Genomic DNA, 24,985 nt, shown 5'->3' on the forward strand with positions numbered 1-24,985 from the left:
ATAAGAACTCCACAGTTAAGAGTGCTTGACTTGGAGTAGTCTTTGATTTGGTGACTTACCGGGAAGTTTCCCGGTGAGCGTGCGAGTGAGGACAAAACACGCTGAAAAGACTCATGTTGGTTTGGAGGGTTAGTCGACAATGCTTAAAGTCGTCTGGGATGTTACAAATGGTATCAGAGCAGACCTCTCTCAGTATGGTGTGGTTCGGGGACGAACCAAGCGGAAGCTGGTGGGCATGTAATGAAGGTGAGAAAAACACAAGAAGGGGGGGTTAAATTGTGTTAACTTTTTCTTAGTTTTCTCCTCAGCTGAAAACACTTGGTCAGAAGCAGATAGAGTACTGCTTCTGAAGTAATGTTCAGAAATAACTTGCAGCGGATAAAAACAGAGAGAGAGAGGAGAAAGACACAAAGCAATTATACAGGTTCCTTCCACAAACCGGAAGTAGTCCTGTCCCCCTTGCACTTCCAAAGAGAGTTCACTATAATGTAATATTTGATTACAACTGCTCACTGCTACAACAAGCAAGAGACTTCAAATTGCTCAAGCACAACTGCAAGAGACTTCCTATGCTCCTGAACACAATAAAGAGACTTCTAATGCTCAACTGCAAGAGACTTTTAATCAAACAGAATTACAAAGAAAAATGTTTGAGGTTCAGCACTTGATATACAATCAGTGGTGTTCACAATACAAATCAGATACAAACTCTTGAGACTCTAGAATTTCTAAGATATGAACTTTGAAACAGAAATTCTAAGTGAACTTTGAATGCAGAACAATTTTAGCAGAGTTTTGGCACTTGTAAATTGTTGTTGAGTCTATACCAATCTCTAAGTCTTCACTCCTTTATATAGAGGTGTGAAAGAGACGTTGTGAAATTGTCAGCACATCAAAAAGAGTCGTTTGAAGCTTTGATCAATCACCAATGATCTTTTGCATGATATGGTAGTTGTCCTATGAAGGATCAATTTCAAATCCACTCCCATTGTGAAGGAACATCGTTGCAGGCAGAGTTGTTTTTCTTGTCTTGTAGCAGAGACAAACACAAAGTAGTGGAGGTAGTGGTTGTACACTTCGTACAATTGTACTTTGTCAACTCTTTTTGAAGATAAGCATCCAATGCCTTCAAATCCTCTCAAATTGACCGTTGCTTTACATTTCCTGTCTTCTGCAATGCTTAGATGAGTTTAAATCCATTGAACATCCCTTGAAGCTTTAAGTTTTGCATCTCCTGATGAACTTCGGCTTCTGGTGATCTTCAGCTTCTGATGAGATGCTCCTGATGAACTTGCTTCTGATGACGTCATCACTTCAGGAGCACTTTGTCTTCAGGAGCACTTTTAACTTCAGGAGCACTTCTCTTCAGACGCTTTAAACTTCCTTTTTGTTGATTCCTTAGCTCTCTTTTGTTCATCCAGAACCTATTTAAGAAGTCAAATTTTGTCTATGATCCTGTACACTTGAACAAATATTAGCTAGTCCAATTGACAATTTTTAATACCTTGTTATCATCAAAACTCTCAAAGGTTTATTGTTAAACACATTTTGTTCCAACAATCTCCCCCTTTTTGATGATGACAAACAATAGTATTTAAAATGTGCAATTGTTGTTAATCCAATTAACAAGTTGACTGTTAGGGTTTGAGGTTTGCAAGCTCCCTCTCAGTCTAATAGTACTTAAAGTGAGGTTTTTAAGCTCTCGGGGATTTCTATCCATGTTAATAAAATTCATCATTTAAAAGCGCAATAACACTCAGAATATTCTCACATCAATAGACTAAGAGATAAGAAGTTGGTCCTATTAATTTAAGATGATTAAAATTTAAATTAATGGGGCCTAGAGCCTATAAATACTATACAATATACTCCCCCTTTTGTCATCAACAAAAAGTTCGAAAGACTAAAGATAAAAAGAAAGAAGTAAGAAAAAGATAGTGAGAAAAAATATTCTATAAACAGAGCATAAAAGATATAAATATATCAGAGCACACAAAAAGATGAGGAATATATCAGAGCAAAACTACATAATTAGAAGTATATCAGAGCATGACAATAGAGTTCAAAAGCATAAAGTATTGATCAGAAGCGCAAAATAAGTTCAGAAGCAAAAATTGAAGTCAGAAGCACAAAAAGTGTAAGAAGATTTGAAAATAAGGAAACTTAAACTAAACAAGTTAAAATGTGTGCAACCAAAGGGTTGACTTGTTTGTTAAACATTTCCATCATCTGTTTGATCATCAAGTTGGTCTCTTCTTGTTTCTTCTGCATAGCTTCTTGCTGTTGCTTCATCTCATTCTTGAAGTCCTCATTGCTCTTTATCAGATTCTCTTCTCTTGCTCTAGCTTCTTCCAGCTTAGCTTCAGTAGAAGACTTATATTCCAGCATGAGTAGCTTTTGCTCCATAAGCTCTTTCTTCAGCTTCCTGTTCTCAGATACCAAGTCAGCATTCATTTTCAATATATCCAAGATTCCAGATGCTAATTTGAAATTGACATTGTTCAGAAAGCTTAGATCCAAGTCTCTAGGATGCACACCAGAAGGAATGAAGTCTGTAACCTCTCTTCCTTTTAAGCTAGGAGGATTCGGCACCCAGGTTCTAAGAATCTTAACTTTCTGCAGGTTGTTATCTACTTCTTTCAACCAGTCTTGAAGCTTCTGTTGAGCTGAGTCTTGTTTATCTAGACGTGTTCTCTAGAGTTCAGACAAGACAAAGTCAACTCTATCTTTTAATCTTATCCATTGCTTCTCATAGCTTTCCTTGTGAGTAAGATTTTCCCTTGCCTGAATCAGCTTGTTCAGCTCCTAACCTATATACTCACACACATCTTGTAATAGAGTAGAATCTAGAAAGATGGTTGGTGGTGAGGGTACTTTTGTAGGTTTGGGTGGAAATACAGATTGAATAGCTAAGGATGATGATGATTGGCTGCTTGTCGAGTTTGGAGTTTGAGTGTTGCTGGTTGAGGGTTGATCAGGAACTGACTTTTCAATCATAGTTGAAAATGATTGCTCAATCTCTACATCAGGAGCATCTGATGTGACCATGAAGTCAGATTCACTAACGGTTTCAGGGATGGAGGGTGAAAAAGTTTGATCAGGAACAAGTTGTTCAGGAACAATATGTTCAGGAGCAACATGTTCAGGTGTAGGGACATGTTCAGGGCTAGTTGATGTGGTCATTTGTTGGTTAGGTGCTTGATGTTGGGGGCTTTCTGAAGCAACTTCATCAGCAGCCACTTCAGAGGCTTTTTCTAGGTTTGGCCTAACTTCTGGTAGTTCACCTGAGTAGTGACTGACCAGATTGTCTAGAACTGATATCCCTTGGTTTTGGTTGGTTGAGGGTGGTTGAGATGATGATGAAGCATTGGGATTGGATGACTCAGAACCTATGTGTTCATCTGTGAACTCTGCATCAGCAGGAACAACATTCAAAGGTTGAATCATTGGTGGTTTCAATGGATTATTAGCAGGAAACCTATTTTAGAAGTATGTTTTCCTTTGAAACAAGTCAATGATGTTTTCATCAATATCTCATCTAATAGGTTCATGAGTGATGTTATCAGCAGGCTTTTTGTGAGTTTTAGTTGATGATGAAGGGCCTTTTGGAATGGATGGGTAAAGTTTGCCTAATGGCATATCATCAAATTCAGAAGATGATAGTGAGGAGGTGGATTGGGAGGATGGTGATTGGGTTGAGTCTGATTCTACTACTATAACTATTTCAGAGTGTGGAGAATCAGGAATACCTGTATCAGCTTCTGGAGCAGCAGCTTCTGATCCAGCAGCTTTGTCCTCCTGGACATCTTCACCAGCCTTCACAATCATCAGCATGTTCCCAGCTTCTGATGTTGCCAAATTATGCAAATCTTCAGTAACTTGCACCAACTGCTATTCCACAGCACTAGCATCTTCCTTTGCTATACTAGAAGCAGGAACTTCAATTCCTTTTGCAAGTTCTCTGATCTTTTCAAGTGCAGCAGCATCTTCCATCTTCTTCTTCTTTACTTCCCTTGTAACAAGGTCAGTAGCAACTGCAATTTGCTCTTCCTCTTCAGCCACATATGCTGATTCCTTTAACTTCCTAACAACAGTCTTTCTCTTCTTCTTGGGAATTGGAGGCTGTTCAGGAGCAGTTTGAGTGGAAGCAGCAGCTTTGCCACTTCTGGTTCTCTTGTTCAGGACTGCATCAGTGTTCAAGTCCTGAACTTCTTCTTTAATTGTTGGTAGACCAGAACCACCAATCTTTAGTTTATCAAAGGCTTTATCCTTCTTAGCCTTCTTGGAAGGTTGCTCAACTTCCAAGTACTCTTCTTTAAAGGTCTCCTTCCTCTTGGATTTTCTGCTCTTGGCCACAGGCAGAGCACCACCATACATCTCTTCAGGCACATCTTCAAGTCTGATGACTTGACCATATGTTTTAAAATGGTCTGTGATGAAGTGCATCTGAACATCAATAGGGTCCTTCTTGTAGATGGGAGGAAAGTCTTCCAGCAGATTTGACTTTGCTCTAGATTCACTAATGTCAGTGCTGAGCTTCTTGAAGGCATCTTTAGGAATCAGAGACATGTTCCTGAGAGTCTTGCCATTGATTACCTTCCCTGTTTCAGTTTCCAGCTGCTTATCAGTGAAGAAGTTGACAACACTGAGAGCTTTCAGAATCCCTCACTGATGAAGAATTTCTGATATCAGTCTTCCATAGGGAACCCATCACCTCCTCCTCTGCTGACTTTTCCTGAGCTCCTTGATCATATGCTTGAAGATGTATTTGGGAACATTTGTCTTGTCCTTCCTGATGAAGAAGTGAAGGAATACTATATGTCCCAAGGATGGTTGATCATTGCCACCACCTTTTGGTAACAGATTCTCATTTTTGATTTTCAAGAGCATCTTCTTCTCCATGCTCAAGTCAGAATAATTTCCCTTTTTTTTTCTATCAAACATGGACATGTTGACAATCTCGTTCCAAGGACATGTCTTGGGGTTATCTATCTCTGATCCTGCATATTTACCTGATCTATCTCTTCTGAGAACAAAGGCAATGGCCTCTTCACAGATGTATACCAGAATCCCCTTGATGCTTGATCTTATCTCCACGCATCTGAACAGTTTCAAGCCCATTTCTTCTCTTGTCTTCCCTTCCAAAGAAGGATTAATCAAAATCTTTTATGTTTCTTCCAATTTTGAAGCAGCTCTATCATACACAGAAGCTCTTAGCCAAAAATGCCTTAATAAAGTTTTGTATGTTGGTTCGTTCAACATATCAAAGTATGACATTAGCCCTTGTGCTTCGTAGTAGCTTCTGATATCACACCCATGATATGCAAGAGAGTTGAAGTCATCTGGATTCTTTATCTGAATCTTTAACTCCCTTTCTTCCAAGGACATAGTCCTCCCTTTGATTTCGTAGGCAGGTTTACCTTGTGTAGTTGATTCTGGATTCTCTACTTGCATGCTTGATGATGATTCTGGAACGGAACTTGATGATGCCATTAATGTAGTAGAAAGCTTTTAGGGTTCTAAGTTTTTGGTTTGTAGAGAAGAAGTTTGCTTCGCAAAGAAAGGTTGAGAATAGAAAGTGTTTGTTGTGAAGTGAGTAGTGTGTGAATTGTTTAAGTGTTTTAAGTAAAAACGATTGCAATTTAGAAAGGGGACAAACAAACATAACATTAATGACATAGGGGACGCGTGATAGTATTTTCAAAGCTTAAATCATCATTGCCCTCTTACGTTATACTGCAATACACACTTCAGAAGTTTTCAGAGTAACTGCCAAGTTAGTGGGCCAGGTGTGACTAAAAAGTAACTTCCAGCGTTTCCATTAACTCTGCTATTCAGAAGCACAAAACCCAGCTTCTGGACTTCAGATGCTGACGTCATCTTCAGAAGCACATTTTCCTCAGAACCTCAATAAAGAGCTTCTGATGGACCATAGCTTCTGGATAGACTTCAGGACCTAAATTCCTATTCAGGAGCAAGCAAATTTTAATCAAACACAAAGTGAATGTTCAAATTTTTCTTTATAAAATCAAATTTTTCCACAGTTAAAGGCTTAGTAAATATATCAGCCCATTGATGCTCAGTATCAATGAATTGTATATCTAAAATTCCTTTTTGAACATAGTTTCTATTAAAGTGGTGTTTGATTTCAATATGCTTGGCTCTTGAATGTAGAATTGGATTTTTTGACAAACAAATAGCAGCAGTATTATCACAATAAATGGGAATACTGTTAGCATTAATCTGATAATCTTCCAACTGATGTTTCATCCAAAGTAGTTGTGTACAACAACTTGCAGCTGAGATGTATTCTGCTTCTGTTGTAGACATAGCAATAGTTGCTTGTCTTTTGCTAGCCCAGGATATCATATTATCACCCAGAAATTGACAATTGCCACTGGTTGACTTTCTTTCATTCCTATCACCAGCACAGTCAGCATCACAAAATCCAACCGATAATCTAAGGATTTCCTATAAAGGAGTCCAAGATTAGTTGTTCCTTTCAAATACTTGAAGATTCTCTTACAACAATTAAATGAGATTCTCTAGGATCTGATTGGAATCTTGCACACAAGCATACGCTGAATAAAATATTTGGCCTAGATGCAGTGAGGTATAACAAAGAACCAATCATACCTCTGTACAGCTTCTGGTCTACTTTTGTTCCAGTATCTTCTTTGCTTTAAGTGTAGGTTGGATGCATTGGAGTGTTCATCACTTTACCATCTTCCAGCTTGAACTTCTTCAAAAGCTCCTTAGTTAGTGTATTTTGTTTGATGAACATATACTCCATCTTTGCTTTGATTGATTTGAATTCCAAGGAAGAACTTCAGCTCTCCCATCATGCTCATTTCAAATTCATCCTGCATTAACTTAGAGAATTCCTTTCAAAGAGATGCATTAGTAGAACCAAATATTATATCATCAACATATATCTGCACAACAAGAATGTCTTTCTCAAGAGTCCTTCTGAAGAGTGTTGTGTCAACTTGGCCTCTTTTAAAATCATTTTTGATCAAGAAATTACTTAGTCTGTCATACCAAGCTCTGGGAGCTTGTTTCAAGCCATATCGTGATTTCTTAAGTTTGTAAACATGGTCAGGATGCTTAAGATCCTCAAAACCAGGATGTTGCTTGACAAACACTTCTTCAATGACTCCATTAAGAAATGCACTCTTGACATCCATTTAATATAGTATTATGCCATGATTAACTGCATAGGGTAGAAGTAACCTGATTGCTTCCAATCTTGCAACTGGAGTAAATGTTTCAGTATAATCAATGCCTTCTTGTTGACTGTAACCTTGTGCAACAAGTCTTGCTTTGTTTCTGAATACTTCACCTTGTTCATTCAACTTGTTTCTGAATACCCATTTTCTTCCAATAATTATCTTATGCTGAGGTTTGGGTACCAGATCCTACACATCATTTCTTTGAAACTGATTAAGCTCTTCTTGCATAGCTAGTATCCATCACTAGTGCAAAATTGACATAAGAATTATGTGTATTATACCTATTTTGTTAAAAAAAGGTGTGAAATATAAATAAGGTGGCAGTTTTGTAAATATATTGCAAATTTTGTTTTAATGAATAAGTTTCGAAACCTGATTTTAAGAATACAAGGGCTCAAATATGAAATAAAAACAAGGTGGCAAACTTGTAAATATGATTTTATACCTGATTTTAATTAAAAAAAGGTTTGAAATAAAAAGGTTTAATAATATATTAATTATTAAATTAGTTTTGTTTCTCCTTAGCAAGACTTGAACCATTGACCTCCAACTCTTTATTCCTTTGTTAAAACTAACTCAACTATTTAACCTCCCTCAATTCATTCCAAACCTGATATTAAGATAAAAAGGTATTATATTTTTTACACTAAAACTCTGAACCTGATATATAAGTTCTTCAGTATATCGATCAGTATGTTTCCTCTCTTCCTATTTGTCTCTCCCCCAATCGATCCGATTCTCTCTTCCATTACTCGTCAAACCCTTCAATCAAACTCTCGTATTTCTCAATCGAATTCCCCTCTCTCTTTCCTCAATCAAACCCTTCAATCAAACTCTCATATTCCTCAATCAAACTCTGCTGCAATCCAATTTTACAATCGTTCTCAAGCTTCACAATCGAACTCTCCCGCCCCTAAGCGATTCAGTTTCTCAATCGAATTCATTCATCAGAGTGAAGGTATTCTTCAATTCCTCTCCCAGCACTGAAATTTTGATTAATTAACCATATTGTTGTGTTTTGGTTCTCTTTGTTTATGTGATTGTGATTTTTTTTATTTTCCTAATGGTGGTTATTTTTTCTTGGGTGCTGTTTTGATTGGGAGTACTATTTTATACATAATTTATTTTTGCCAATGGATGATAATTGTCGATTGCATCTTGACTTTTTTAAGACTGGTGTTAGAACTTAGAATCATAAAATTGTCTAAATAGGAGTTAATTTTTTTGTGTTTTGGCGTGGCAGTTTAGTGGTTGGGTCTGCTTTGTTGCTGTTTGTTTTGGGGTAAGGGGCTTTTTTTTTTTTTTTAATTTTGTTCAGGTTGCTATTTGTTTTGGCGAGGCATTATGGATGAGTGTAGTGTATAATGTCGCTAGAAATGATATTTTTAAGGGGATCTGCTGCATTGGATTAATTAAAATATGCACAGTAAGGTAATTTGGAACTATAATATTGATTGGAAGGACTTATGAGCAGTACTTTGTCACACCTTATGGAATTGGAAGAATAAGGTAAAACATATTGATAACTTTAAGAGACCATTGGATGGGAAGGCTGCTGTCATGAGTTATGTTAGCGCCTATCATGCTGCTGATAAAGCCACAAAGATCATTCAAGAAACTCTAAAAGTTATGCCAATGGTGAGCTTGAAGTGCCACCAACGGGGTGGGTTAAAATAAACACGGACGGAGCTCGAAAAGGTGGCAGAGCGGGTTGTGGAGGTACCATATAGGGGAGTAAGGGTGAATGGCTTGGTGGTTTTTCTAAGTATGTCGGGATGTTTAGTGCGTATGTCACGGAATTGTGGGAAGTTTATGAAAGTCTTTAGCATGGAAGAAAATTGGGGTTTTCTTTTTGGTAGAATTAAATGTTGATTCTTTGATTGTGGCAAAGACTATATTGGATTGATTACTTTATTTTAGTTTTATGTATACAATAGTATTACTATAGTATTTGTTTGTAGTTGAGTAAAGTCTTTGGTTTGTTTATTAGGATTGATTAATCTTGTTTGAATGGTGCAGGTAGAGTTTACTTCTTGTTCAAGACCTCCTTCGTTCAGGTCTCTGCTCACCACTCATTCTCTATGTGTGGTGAATTACTTCTCAGTTCACAACCTAAGGTTATTATAAGTGACTCGAATCCTTCTCTTCGCTCTGTCCTTCTATTCGAAACATCTTCGATCCTAGATTTTCCCTTTGCATTAGTAAATAATTGATTTTTTTCAGTTTCCTTTTTTTTTAAATTCATAGCTTTCAGGTTAGTTATGTTTTACAACGTAAGATTTTTGCCTTTGTACATAACAGAAACTTATATTTTCAGTTGTGCAATAGCTAAATGGAACTAATCTTGCAGAACCATGCATTGATTTTAGTAAAGGTTTTAGTAATGCAATTGATACTTCACTATTGGTAAAATGTACAAAGTGGCAGAAATCAACGTTTTATATATCTCAAGTGTAGTACTCAAGGGATCAATGGTCTTATATATCCTTATAATTGTTGTACCCAACTTTATTTAATTTCTTTTGTATCAAAACGTGACATTACTAATTAGGCTCCACTAGAATCTCTTTTGCCAAAAATTCCTTTTGTATATGATCGAATGTCTCCTTTTTAATATTCACATTTCTATTTCTAATTTACTTCAGATCTTGAATCGTCTTTTTTAATTCCATTAAGGTTTAAGAAATGTGTACTATTGGCTTCTGATATTGAAGGATTGCTTGTGGTGTAGACATCCAAGGTAAGCTTGCAATATATAATGATAAATTGTGCTTTAATTGTCGGGCAATAATATAACCAATGCTGATAGTTGTAGTAAAGCTTTTAGAATTGGTTTGGGCTGCTAATCAATAGCTAGTTAAAATATTAAAGGCAAAATGCCTCTTTTGATCCTTTAAGTTTGACAAAAATACCGGGTTAGTCGTTTAAGTTTTTGAGTTTCAAATAGATCCATGGTTTTTAAAGTTTCAAAGAGGTCTTTAAGTTGTTAATTTAATGCACCTATTTGAAGTTTTTTAAGTTTTTATATTCAAATAGGTCCTTAAAAGGGCAATAAGGACCTATTTGAAACTTAAAAAACTTAAAGGACTTATCCGGTTTTTTTGTCAAACTTAAAGCACCAAATGAGATATTTTGCCAATATTAAACTATTGTTCACTTTATACGAGTTTCCTAGCTATGTTAATCTCTATTTTGTTGTAATCAAGTGGATAACGCTCTATGGGTAAAAGAAAAAGTTGTTCGAAAAGCCAAATCAGAATGGAAAGAAGCTTTTGCATCAAACTTACTAAAGGTACCTGGAATTCTATTATTTATGAATGTCATTATGGTGGTTGTCGATCAGAATTTAGAAATATTGTTTTCTCTTCTTGTATAGTTCTAAATATTATTTCGTTTTTTCTTTACAATTGAAATTTGTTACCTTTTGCAGGTAAGACGAAGTATTTAGTATTATTATATGTTTAAAGAAATTGCTTTAACTTTACTTTTGGTTTATCTCATATGAGAGAAATAAAAATTTCTGTCGTATTGATTTTTAAAGCTTTGAGGCCGAATTTCTTGTCTTTTTTGCTATGAATAAAGCATCATTGTTTCGAATGTTTTATTTGACTCTTCAAAACAAATCATTTTTTTTGTTTAGTGCTGTTTTATTTCCTTGATTGGATTCAGTGTTTGGTTATTAACATTCCAAGCTTTAATTATTTATAGACGAGACCTCTCCTTGCTATGCAGTAGCTATTTTGAGGCATCTTGTTTTCAAACAAGATGCTTCTTGTAACACATTGGTTGCATTTGTATACTAATGTTAAACTTTTTACAACCTGTGTAGAGTCTGAAATTTTAATCTATGGTTGTGCCTCATGGTCAATGATTTCAATAAAACATTATTTTTAGATATGTTACTTTTCTGCCTCAAATGTGCCTCTTTGTTGATTTGGTTTTGACTCACATTTTTCTCTGATTTGTATTTTCATAGGCACAATCTCTTTATGGCCATGCAAGTGCTGGTGCAGGCGTTGACTCAACTAGACAGAACCTTGCTGATAATGTCGGCTTTGACTCAGCAAGTCTGGTAAGGGTTTCTTACTGAATCATAATTAATCATATTTATGGATCTCATAAATTTTATTTTTTATACTTATGCTAGACCTTGTATTACAACAGGGTATGATTTAATTTTCTACATTACAGTTGCAGATTGGCCAAGGTCTTACTGTCACCGTAAGTTAACCCTTAGTTGCCCATCTGCTTTTGTCTCTTAATTAAAACTTTGTCAAACAACAAATTAATTTAGTTGGCGACTTCAAATTTTTATTGCATAAGGCTTGCAGGACTAATTACTATGTTGCATGATTTCCTTGATATCAAAGCTATCGTGTTGGGAAAATATCACTATGTTCTCTACCTCCTCGTGTTGGCCATACAGGTTTGTTTGAGTATTAAATTCCTCTCTCTTCCATCCCCCATTTGAAGCTAGTCTGATTTAAACTTTGTTGCAACAGCCGAGGATGTTGACTATGGATGAGAAGTTGAAGCCTCTATTAGTGCATGTTCGGATAGGCAAAGCAATAGTCGTTGTTGGATAGGCATGTCGACCTAAGACGATCATCGGCTTTCAGACTGATTCGACTCATGTTCCCTTTTTTTTATATGAATAAAGCATCCCTGAGAGATTTGTTATCTAAGGCGTGGTGGTTTTAGTTTTGTTAGGAGTGATCCACACATTTATGTTGTTGTTTGCTATAGCCTCACAGGGTGCTGAATAAGAGTTAATTTGTGTGTTTGATTGGGCAGGGTTAGTGATCTTTCTATTGTTTTTATTTGTTATAGTCAGCTGGTAGATTCTTTGGTGAAGTTTGTATATGTGGGTTAGACTTAAATTGTATTTTCTTTTTTCTCCCTTGCACATCTTGTGCTTAATGGGAAGTTATTAATTCATTACCTTTTGCTACTAGCTTGTATAATTAGTTATATATCTATGTTGGTTTCTGATGATATTCACTGAAAATAAAAAGAATAAAAAAAGCACTGTCCAATTGATTAACCTGTAGGTGACGGTGCCTGCAGGTTAATTTTTTATTTTTTTTAATTTGCTACCAGCTTTGTCACACCGGTTTATTGATAAAATGGGTGTTATATGTTTGTTATCACACCTGATTTTGTATTCAAACAGGTGTTATCTGCCCTGTTTTACACCTATTTTAGTGTAAAAGTGGGGTTACAAATACACATATCACACCTGTTTATTAGAAAAAATAGGTACAATATGTTGTTTTTATACCTAATAAAAAATAGGTGTCGTATCTCAAACTTACAACACCCGTTGATATAACCCCGGCAAAAAACAGGTCTTAAATATCTAAAAATCAGGTTTTGTATCCCTGGTTTGCACTAGTGAGGATTCCTCCATTCCAAGCCTATCAGCACACCTTCTGATCCAAATGTTAAGCTTCATAATGATGATTCACAACCTTACTCTAATGTTCCTGCTTACAGGAGATTGATTGGGAGACTTTTATATCTTAATACCACCAGGCCAGACATCACTTTCTTAACTCAGCAGTTGAGTCAATTTCTAAGCAATCCTACTCAAACTCATTTTACTGCTGCAACAAGAGTGTTGAGATACTTGAAAGGATCTCCAGGTCGTGGTATCTTCTTCCCTAGAGATGCTCCTCTTCAATTACAAGGCTTTTCAGATGCAGACTGGGCAGGCTGCAGAGATACCAGAAGATCTATTTTTTTTGTCAGTGTTTTTTTTTGGGCAAGTCACTCATTTCCTGGAGGACAAAGAAGCAACTCACTGTCAGCAAATCTTCCTCTGAGGCTGAGTATAGAGCTTTGGCAGCAGCATCATGTGAATTGCAATGGATCTTATATGTTCTTCATGATCTGCAGATTCAATGTCCCAAAACTCCTGTTATCTATTGTGATAATCAGAGTGCACTTCATATTGCTGCCAATCCTGTGTTTCATGAACGCACTAAGCATTTAGAGATAGATTGTCATATTGTACGAGAGAAACTGCAGGCCAACATTCTCAAACTGCTACCTATTTCTTCCAAAGACCAGCTTGCAGATTTTTTCACCAAGGCTCTTCTCCCTCAACCATTCAACATTTTGTTGTCCAAGTTGGAGATGATAGACATTTATCACCCTCCAACTTGTGGGGGGCTATTACAGCAGCATGCAGAGAAGGATAATATAGAGAATAATAGTAACTTGCAATGCAAGTTACTTCACCATTGTACTTCATCATTTTAGTGTAGTACAATCTAGATTGTGTAGTACAATTCTTAGGCCTATATATACCTTTGTATCACTCTATTTCCATAATAATGCAGTTTTATTTTGCTCTTCCATTGTTTCATAATATCAATTTCTCATCTAATCAAACTCTAATAAAATGATAAAAGGAATTACTCTTTTGTTAAAGAATAAAGATCACTGGGTTCTTTTCACTATCATTTTAAGTTTATGCCTTCTCCTCTTATTTCTACCATCGTTTGTTTTGGTATGCCTTTATACCATGGAATATGGATGCTACAATACAAACCCAGCTCACCTCATTTTACTTACTTATTATTAAATTAATCTCACCACAAATCATATAAATATATATGCACACGGGTACTTTTTATTTAAGAAATTCACTATAAAAAAAGATTATTTATATCTTGCCTTGACCAATTAAATTAGTTAATTAGGGGATCGAATCACTTGCTCTTATCTATTTTCCTAACAAAACTCAATCTAAATCTTAAAACTTTAAAATACCATACTTTATGTAATATGTATATTTTAATCTACTTCACAACTTTATCTTTGGTTTTATATATTAATCGCAACTTTAAGCTTAGGTTATATATATAGATACATGATACTTCCTAGTAAGTGGGTGAAGAGCCTTGTTCATAACTGTGGACCAAACAGGAACTTACAAGAGTAATAATAACATAGACATCTTAGTGGACTTTTATAGACAAAGTTTTCTAGTGCAAAATGAATAAAGCTTAGTCACTAAGAAACTAAGAGATGGTTCTCAAATTTTTCATAAAGTTAATATTACTAGCTAACCAAATATTTTGTTGGCTAAACTTCTTAATAGCCAAGTAAAAGGTGTTGATATCTCTTAAACAATCAAAACTAACGGTGAAGACTAGATGCATGAGGCAGTGCTTCTTTTTAAAAAAAAAAAAAAAAAGAAAACTAGTTTTCTGGTTTAGTAAAAGATAATTGATCTATACGATTTTATTGTTATAAAAATAAAGTAGAGTAATTTATTAAACTTACCTCACATTTCTTCTTTCAATTACTCCATTCCTTTTTTATTTAATTGTGAAGTTATTTCATCTCTACCTATATACATATGGACCTACATCTTGAAGAGAAGAAAAATAATAAAAAGGAAAATGCTACTTTTCAAGAAAAATAGCTTCAAGAATTTTTCAAGACACAGTTGACAAATTTTAATTAGATGATTTATTTGTCCACTTCCTATTTAATAGGAAAATGCTACTTTTCAAGAAAAATAGTTTCAAGAATTTTTCAAGACACAGTTGGCAAATTTTAATTGGATGATTTATTTGTCCACTTCCTATTTTTCAGCCACACCTCCTTGAATTGTGGCAAATAGTGCACTGTGATTGGCTACTCTTTATTCTTGAAGAATTCTTGATGTTATTTTTCTAGAGATATATCATTGCTCTAATAAAAATACCATGTTTTTATTTTTGGACGTTAGAGTTTTATGTGATACCGCGATAACAGTAGTAATAACTAAAATAAAAATGAAAGTAAAGTGAACTTAAGCGGAGACTTGTTGGAAATTTAGGAGGAATTGTAAAAATTACAAATTTTGAAGACTTTATGATTTTAGTGATGTTAAGTTAATTTCGTGGACTTAAGAGTAAGTTAATTTAGTGGACTTAAGAGTTGTAGATATGAGATTTGAAATGAAACTTAGTTTTGGTGTGAAATAGATTATTTAAGATGACTGAATTTTTCTACTTTTGGTAATTTTAAGGGACTCTTAAAATTGAACCTTTGTTATTAATTTTAGTCTAAAATCAATGACTTAGTTAGTAACTAAAAGGAATAGTTATTAGATAAAGATAGTAATATTTTTAGAATGAGAGAACTTTAGAATAAAATTTTATACCAGTTAGATTTCTTTTCTCAAAGTAACGTTTTAGAAAATAATAGTTTCGTTATGCGTGTCTTTAGTCCTTTAGAAATAATAATGAATAAATGGTTGAATTATGATCTCAATTGCTTTAAAAATAATGTAAAATAATGTTGATGTTGTTGCTGTTAAATTTAGACATCGCGCTTAAAGTATTAACCGACTTAAAGAAGTTTTGAGAAAGGACATAAAAATAAAAGAGACTTAATAGAATTTTTCGTAGAAATTTAGAGACAAACATTAAGATTATCATAATTCAAGACATGCTTAAAATAAGACAACCTTAACATAGTTAGAAATTTATCTTAATCGAAAGTATTTTTTTGAAGTGTTAGTTAATTTTTAGAAAAGAAAAATGTCTAATAGTGTTAGCTTTTACCTAAACAAATAATAATAAATCTTAGTCTTGTTCTTAATCTCGTGGCCTCTTTCGTAGGAAATTGTCGAGTTGTATTTTCTTGCTCTATCTAATGTCTGATCATCTCTCTCTAATTGCTTCAGTTTCTTTTCCTTCTTTGTGTCTTTGTCGTGAACATTGAGAGATCACAAGTGAGAGTTGAGTGAGAGTAAAGTGAGATTGTGAGAGTTTGATGAAGTGAGTAAGAAGAGGAATTAAAACATTTACTTGGAGTTTCTATTGGGGTGAGAAAAAAATGTGTAACATCCCAGACTGCTTTCAGGATTACCGACTGACCCCACAAACCAACACGAGTCTTTTCAGCGTGTTTAGTCCTCACTCGCACGCTTACCGGGAAACTTCCCGGTAGGTCACCCATCCCAAAATTGCTCCAAGTCAAGCACGCTTAACTGTGGAGTTCTTATGGAATGAGCTACCGAAAAGAAGATGCATCTTGTTGATATGGGTAGTACCTAACAATTCTTATAAGCCTTCCTTCAACCATGTAGTCCCATACCTACACGGCCTCTGGATCCCTCTCATTTCGATGTGATTCGGTTCCTCCTATTATCGTGGGGTCATCCTTACGGATAGTGCCCGTTCCAACTGGCGGGAACCTGTCGTATCCAACTGGCGGGATATCGAAAGCCACGACGTGGGTGTTACATGCCCACCAGTTTCCGCCTGGTTCGTCCCCGAACCACACCGTACTGGGAGAGGTCTGCTCTGATACCATATTGTAAATTTCTTCATCTCATTACTACATGTTATGATCATGTGGCTAACTCTACACTTCTTGCTATTTCGAGCACCGATTTATAATCACTGATGAGTCATTTTCAAGTACTGCAATTTTTTTCTTTAAACATGCACTACGCACTTGTTCTCGCAAAGTGTTCCTTGAATGATTCTCACATTCACATTATTTATGAACTAAAACATACTTGAATATTTGAGGCTTATTTCCAATTTGTTCTTGTCTGTAATGACAGTTACACTTGCGATCTCCTCTGTAATAACTTCGACTCCTAAAATTCGATTTAGTTAACAAAATCATTTCATTTTTTTTTCAAGACAATTGCATAAGAAATATCATCAGATAACAATGTTTAACTCCTCAATCCTTTAATTCGTTCTTAACTCTTTTACACTAGCGTTCCATAACCCTCATATACGGTTCTCAGGGGGGGGGGGTCCTTTGGTTTACCTATCTCAATAAAGTCTATGATTGGTTCGAAGAACGTCTTGAGATTCAGGCGATTGCCGATGATATAACTAGTAAATATGTTCCTCCTCATGTCAATATATTTTATTGTTTAGGAGGAATTACACTTACTTGTTTTTTAGTCCAAGTAGCGACGGGTTTTGCTATGACTTTTTATTATCGTCCGACCGTTACGGAGGCTTTTGATTCTGTTCAATATATAATGACTGAGGCTAACTTTGGTTCTCCGCGGTCGGAATAGGTGAGTAAATTCCTTCCCTTAGAACCGTACTTGAGAGTTTCCTGACTCATATGGCTCAACAGTCAATTCTTTTTATCTTGCATTTTTTTTCTGGAGTTAAGAACAAGAAAAGAGGTTAATTACATGAGTTTCAAACTTGAATTTGGATTACGAATTGAATCCTTTGTTTTTAGTTTTATCTTTTTTCCTACCTTCCGAAGAATAAAGCATCGACATTAACACTAATGCTCGTTCTTGTCCTTAACACATCAACCTATTGTATTCATGCGTTAATACATTATTGTCCTCGACATTCTGTTGAAAGAGCTTGACGTCATTCGTCCATTAGTTCACTGTACTTTGGCAACTTCTTATTCAGTCTTCATTTTTTTTTCATTTTTCATTTTTTTTTGTTTCGATTAAAAGTTATATCTTGTCTCTGAACATTACCGGGATGTCTTTCCACTTACTGTTATACTTGTATTATCGAATCTTTTCGACATATGAGATTGGAAAACATGTCCTGAAATCGGTTTAACATATTAATTCAAGTCAGTTGTATCTATGGCTAGGTAGTCGGAAGACTTTATGTAACATGGGAAACTGATAATTTAGTCAATCAGAAAGAATCAATAGGTAATAAACGTATGTTGGAGTCTAAAGTCGGAAGTATAGAGGAATTATTTACGATTATTAGCTATTAAATCACTAAAATTTTGAGGACAAAATTTCTTTAAGGGGGGTAGAGTGTAATACCCCGCATATAAAAAAAAAAATCAGTATCAATTATTTTATCTTTGGTTTTTTTTCTAGAGAAGGGCAAAATGGTAATTGCGCATAAGACTTTCCGGACCGAATCATATTATTCCAACGGACTATTGAGAATGAAATTTGTCGCTTAAAACTTTTACGACATTTAATTGAATATTTTAGTTTGAAGAATAGTGTCGAAAAGGGTATTTTGGTCATTTTCCCCAAAGGGAGTATATAAGACAAATTATATGTATTTTTTCCACAACTTTCTACAACTTTCTCTTCACTAGAAGAGCAGATTTTTTTCTTCCCTCTCCCTCTCTATACTCGTGTCTCACCCCTCCATCCTTTAAGCTCCCAATTTTCTAAATTTTTCCCTCTTAGAAATCAACAAACATGCTTGAATCTTGGATCCTTGTACAAACTAAGAGTGTTTCAAGCTTGGAAGATCCTTCCCTCCATTTTTCATCCTAAGCCAAGCTCTCTCCATATTTACCACTTTTGGAGGTTTTTGCAAAATCAAGCTAGAAATGGAATTTCATGTGTAGAGAAGTAACTATTGTGTTAGGATTAACATTAGAAGCAAGAAATCAGGCCAAGAATGAAGAAAACCAGAGCTTGGAATATGAGTTTGGAAAATCGGAAGTTTGACAAGCTTAAATTGAGGTAAAAGTGGATATTTAGAGATGAAGTTTAAGTTATGTTGAATGATTAGAAGCATAAGTTGTTATTTCCTTTGTTTTCTGTGATGACTCTATATTTTGGGCTGGCAGTAGCATCATTTTTCTGTTGTTTGCTGTTTGAAAAGAGAAGCTAGAAGCTAAAAGCCATAAGTTGTTCCAATAACTTCCATAACTGATTTTTGAAGTTAACATGTTAGTATTGCTGTAAAAATGGGATAGGAACTATGTACACATGAATTCATTGATTCTGGAAAATTTGAATTGAAATTGAATTGTTTAGAGGTCATAAGCTGTCAATTAAGCTGTTTTGAGCAAAATGCCTTAAATGACTAAGTTGTGAGTTCAGACTACTGTATAAGTGGTTCATAGGGCTAATAATACATGTTGGAACTGCTGTGTTATAGTTTGGGTCGAAATTTATGTGATAGAAGTTATAAGTTGTTAGTGAAGCCGTTGAAGAATAGCTTAAGTTGGAAATTATTACCGGTCAGAGTGGAATAAATTCCGGGGTTACTCCACCTGGGTTTATTCCGTAAAAACAACTCAGATAATATTGTTTGTTCAACGCTAACTTCTAACATAATGATAAATATTATTATGATTATGATTATGACTATATACAAGTATATGATTATGAATATGTCAAGATGACAAGAATATTCAGTTATTTACCGATCTTAGTTTTTCCCCGATCGCTCAGTTATGTAAATATGAGCCTTATAAACCCAAAAAGGGTTGAGTTTAGAGACATATGGCGATCCTAGGTTCCCTGAGATTGCCTACAGCCTAGGATAGGTGGAACTCACTGAGACATTTCGTCTCACCCCAATCCCTTTTATTTTTTTCAGATCAGCAGGTTGTACGTGGCAAGGAGACAATACAGGAGGCTGAATGATATATTTTCACATGCTCATGTTGGTTTGTGGGGTTAGTCGGCAATCCTAAAAAGCAGTCTGGGATGTTACAAAATGGGTATATAACCTTTGCGAATGATATTGGATTCTCGAGGGTCTCTCATGACTAAGAGAAATAAAAGGGAATGCTTTTGCTCGAGGTAAGGGCACCTATCCACTTTTTAGATATATTTATACACTATTCCTTGTTATGTATATATGCTCCGTATTTTCATACTTGTCTGATGATTTTAATTTCAAGGTGAATAAATGAATGTATATGTATATGAAATCATTTATGCATGAGATAAATTACTTACGGTATATTCTGAGTCGTAACATGTGACTAGAAGTTCATATACCTATTGAAAAATATTATGTCCATGCATTTCATAGTTACGTGACCACCAGAGAGGAGTCACGAGGTGCACACCGGAGAGGTGGCACGGGGTGCGTTTTAAAACCACCTTATCCCGTAGTGGATCATCGAGTCTGATAGATGAGTAGATACTCATCTCCTTAGTGGCGTGGCCACGACCCTCTGCGGAGGTGTATTAATTCCGGAACATATGCATTGACATATAGGCATTGCATTAGGAGTCGAGTCATAATAAATTTTGTATTAATCTTATTTTTCTACTTGTTTCCATACAAGGGTTAAAATGCGATCTTTAATCCTTGTATAATGTTTGCTTTGTTCATGTTATCTTTATATTTGTTATTTCCGGAAATGGTGACCCTTTCAGTGGATGTGTGGGCTATATGCCATAGATTAAGATGGCACCATGGGATCCCGAGATGCTTCCATCGGAGGCGACGAACTTCAACTTCTCTGACAACAGAACTACTATGTCTTGGGGATTTGACCCGGCCTTAGGACGGGTCACATTTACGGTCAACGTACTCGCAACTAGCCATATAGTTATTAGGGAGCCAGATGTGAGCTTATCGTCATTAGAGGGTCTAGTACTCAACTTACTTCATTTTAAAGTCAAAGTTCAGCTTAGTAGTCCTCTAATTTTGGATAGTACTTTTGAAAGAAAATCCTCCCTCTGCGTAGGGATGTAATCATGTCATGTAAATTGTTGAACTGTCATGTAAAGCTCTATATAACTCTCACGTCTATTTTGAAAAGTACTTCAATTTACTTTGTGAATAAAAATATATAACTTGTGTTTAAAAAAAAGGTTTATTCTTTTCTTTTGTTATAAAAAAAAAACATTAAAAGGAACATTAAATATATTTTGCGAACAAATTTATGACTTATTTTAAAAAAGGTTTAACTTCATTCTTCCTTTCTTTCAAAAAAAAAAAAAAAAATTAGACACACAATATTTGGTGCTGAAAAACGGGGAGTTACACTAATATTTAACGGTGTTTTACATATAAAATAAAAATTTATTTAATAGAAACATTACATTAATTTTGATATTTTGAAAATAATCACGAGTTTTAAAAAATTAGTTTATTGAGTTTCCCAAATATGTATTTAAAAATTTGTTTTCGCGTACATAAGAAAATAAAATCCACAATATACACGATTCAAATATTTAACATATTTTTTTATATGTAAGAAAAAAAATATTCAATAAAAACATTATATTGACTAGCGAAAAGACGGTCACTCACGTGCCTGTCTTTCCGCTCTTTTTATTGCGCTAACGTTTGAAAATTTTGAACGGTGTTTTTTTTATGAAATTTTGATTTTGATTAAAACAAAAAAAAATATAAATGACACCAAAGACACCGACAATAATACAATATAACAAAGAAATATAATCTAAAATCTTTTTTTAATGATACCAATAATAATTTTATCATAGAAAAATGTTGTTTAAGGGTATAATTAGAATGTTTAAAAAGTAAGTATAAATATACTCATCTAGTTTGTTACATTTTTTAAATGATAAAGGAAAAAAAATATATTCATATCGTGTTTGTACATTTGTTTTAATATTTAAATTTATTCTTATCTATTTGTTACATGTGTTATTTGTATTGAAAATTGATGGTATTTTTGGAAAGAAAAATTAATCCAAAAGTGTTGAAAGGGGTAGTTTTCTATATGTATAATATAAATATAGATATAGATATAGATGTTGATAATTTTTAATTAATATTTTTAAACCTTTGACGATATTAACAATGTAATTAATTTTTATATAATTACCACAATGTTACGTGTAACACCCAAGGCTGACGAGGGCGAGGAGTGGTCGCCGGTGCACAAGGCATGACAATGAGCAGCTCCCGACAGCTTCTAGAAGAACCGAATCACATCGGAATGAGAGGGATCCTGAGATTGTGTAGGTATGAAACTACATGGTTGAAGGAAGACTTATAAGAATTGTTTGGTATTACTTATATCAACAAGATGCATCTTCTTTTTGGTAGCCCATTCCATAAGAACTCCACAGTTAAGAGTGCTTGACTTGGAGTAGTCTTTGATTTGGTGACTTACCGGGAAGTTTCCCGGTGAGCGTGCGAGTGAGGACAAAACACGCTGAAAAGACTCATGTTGGTTTGGAGGGTTAGTCGACAATGCTTAAAGTCGTCTGGGATGTTACAAATGGTATCAGAGCAGACCTCTCTCAGTATGGTGTGGTTCGGGGACGAACCAAGCGGAAGCTGGTGGGCATGTAATGAAGGTGAGAAAAACACAAGAAGGGGGGGGGGGGGGGGGGGGGTTAAATTGTGTTAACTTTTTCTTAGTTTTCTCCTCAGCTGAAAACACTTGGTCAGAAGCAGATAGAGTACTGCTTCTGAAGTAATGTTCAGAAATAACTTGCAGCGGATAAAAACAGAGAGAGAGAGGAGAAAGACACAAAGCAATTATACAGGTTCCTTCCACAAACCGGAAGTAGTCCTGTCCCCCTTGCACTTCCAAAGAGAGTTCACTATAATGTAATATTTGATTACAACTGCTCACTGCTACAACAAGCAAGAGACTTCAAATTGCTCAAGCACAACTGCAAGAGACTTCCTATGCTCCTGAACACAATAAAGAGACTTCTAATGCTCAACTGCAAGAGACTTTTAATCAAACAGAATTACAAAGAAAAATGTTTGAGGTTCAGCACTTGATATACAATCAGTGGTGTTCACAATACAAATCAGATACAAACTCTTGAGACTCTAGAATTTCTAAGATATGAACTTTGAAACAGAAATTCTAAGTGAACTTTGAATGCAGAACAATTTTAGCAGAGTTTTGGCACTTGTAAATTGTTGTTGAGTCTATACCAATCTCTAAGTCTTCACTCCTTTATATAGAGGTGTGAAAGAGACGTTGTGAAATTGTCAGCACATCAAAAAGAGTCGTTTGAAGCTTTGATCAATCACCAATGATCTTTTGCATGATATGGTAGTTGTCCTATGAAGGATCAATTTCAAATCCACTCCCATTGTGAAGGAACATCGTTGCAGGCAGAGTTGTTTTTCTTGTCTTGTAGCAGAGACAAACACAAAGTAGTGGAGGTAGTGGTTGTACACTTCGTACAATTGTACTTTGTCAACTCTTTTTGAAGATAAGCATCCAATGCCTTCAAATCCTCTCAAATTGACCGTTGCTTTACATTTCCTGTCTTCTGCAATGCTTAGATGAGTTTAAATCCATTGAACATCCCTTGACGCTTTAAGTTTTGCATCTCCTGATGAACTTCGGCTTCTGGTGATCTTCAGCTTCTGATGAGATGCTCCTGATGAACTTGCTTCTGATGACGTCATCACTTCAGGAGCACTTTGTCTTCAGGAGCACTTTTAACTTCAGGAGCACTTCTCTTCAGACGCTTTAAACTTCCTTTTTGTTGATTCCTTAGCTCTCTTTTGTTCATCCAGAACCTATTTAAGAAGTCAAATTTTGTCTATGATCCTGTACACTTGAACAAATATTAGCTAGTCCAATTGACAATTTTTAATACCTTGTTATCATCAAAACTCTCAAAGGTTTATTGTTAAACACATTTTGTTCCAACAATCTCCCCCTTTTTGATGATGACAAACAATAGTATTTAAAATGTGCAATTGTTGTTAATCCAATTAACAAGTTGACTGTTAGGGTTTGAGGTTTGCAAGCTCCCTCTCAGTCTAATAGTACTTAAAGTGAGGTTTTTAAGCTCTCGGGGATTTCTATCCATGTTAATAAAATTCATCATTTAAAAGCGCAATAACACTCAGAATATTCTCACATCAATAGACTAAGAGATAAGAAGTTGGTCCTATTAATTTAAGATGATTAAAATTTAAATTAATGGGGCCTAGAGCCTATAAATACTATACAATATACTCCCCCTTTTGTCATCAACAAAAAGTTCGAAAGACTAAAGATAAAAAGAAAGAAGTAAGAAAAAGATAGTGAGAAAAAATATTCTATAAACAGAGCATAAAAGATATAAATATATCAGAGCACACAAAAAGATGAGGAATATATCAGAGCAAAACTACATAATTAGAAGTATATCAGAGCATGACAATAGAGTTCAAAAGCATAAAGTATTGATCAAAAGCGCAAAATAAGTTCAGAAGCAAAAATTGAAGTCAGAAGCACAAAAAGTGTAAGAAGATTTGAAAATAAGGAAACTTAAACTAAACAAGTTAAAATGTGTGCAACCAAAGGGTTGACTTGTTTGTTAAACATTTCCATCATCTGTTTGATCATCAAGTTGGTCTCTTCTTGTTTCTTCTGCATAGCTTCTTGCTGTTGCTTCATCTCATTCTTGAAGTCCTCATTGCTCTTTATCAGATTCTCTTCTCTTGCTCTAGCTTCTTCCAGCTTAGCTTCAGTAGAAGACTTATATTCCAGCATGAGTAGCTTTTGCTCCATAAGCTCTTTCTTCGGCTTCCTGTTCTCAGATACCAAGTCAGCATTCATTTTCAATATATCCAAGATTCCAGATGCTAATTTGAAATTGACATTGTTCAGAAAGCTTAGATCCAAGTCTCTAGGATGCACACCAGAAGGAATGAAGTCTGTAACCTCTCTTCCTTTTAAGCTAGGAGGATTCGGCACCCAGGTTCTAAGAATCTTAACTTTCTGCAGGTTGTTATCTACTTCTTTCAACCAGTCTTGAAGCTTCTGTTGAGCTGAGTCTTGTTTATCTAGACGTGTTCTCTAGAGTTCAGACAAGACAAAGTCAACTCTATCTTTTAATCTTATCCATTGCTTCTCATAGCTTTCCTTGTGAGTAAGATTTTCCCTTGCCTGAATCAGCTTGTTCAGCTCCTAACCTATATACTCACACACATCTTGTAATAGAGTAGAATCTAGAAAGATGGTTGGTGGTGAGGGTACTTTTGTAGGTTTGGGTGGAAATACAGATTGAATAGCTAAGGATGATGATGATTGGCTGCTTGTCGAGTTTGGAGTTTGAGTGTTGCTGGTTGAGGGTTGATCAGGAA

General features: G+C 35.1%; 2 long non-coding RNA genes across 2 annotated transcripts; both read left to right on the plus strand.

Annotated features, from left to right (window-relative positions):
• Window positions 1–7,847: 7,847 nt before the first annotated feature.
• Window positions 7,848–12,183, plus strand: LOC146936132 (uncharacterized). Its single transcript, XR_015030463.1, has 7 exons — window positions 7,848–8,190; window positions 9,252–9,349; window positions 9,909–9,972; window positions 10,439–10,524; window positions 11,209–11,304; window positions 11,397–11,658; window positions 11,735–12,183. It is a non-coding gene; the product is annotated as an uncharacterized LOC146936132 (long non-coding RNA).
• A 5,860-nt stretch (window positions 12,184–18,043) lies between these two features.
• On the plus strand, window positions 18,044–20,707 carry LOC146936133 (uncharacterized). Its single transcript, XR_015030464.1, has 3 exons — window positions 18,044–18,678; window positions 19,544–19,749; window positions 20,360–20,707. It is a non-coding gene; the product is annotated as an uncharacterized LOC146936133 (long non-coding RNA).
• The last annotated feature ends 4,278 nt before the right edge of the window (window positions 20,708–24,985 follow it).

Source organism: Medicago sativa, chromosome 3 (assembly GCF_051527215.1).
Source record: "Medicago sativa cultivar Bolivia chromosome 3, Bolivia_mono, whole genome shotgun sequence".
Classification (NCBI taxonomy): Eukaryota; Viridiplantae; Streptophyta; class Magnoliopsida; order Fabales; family Fabaceae; genus Medicago; species Medicago sativa.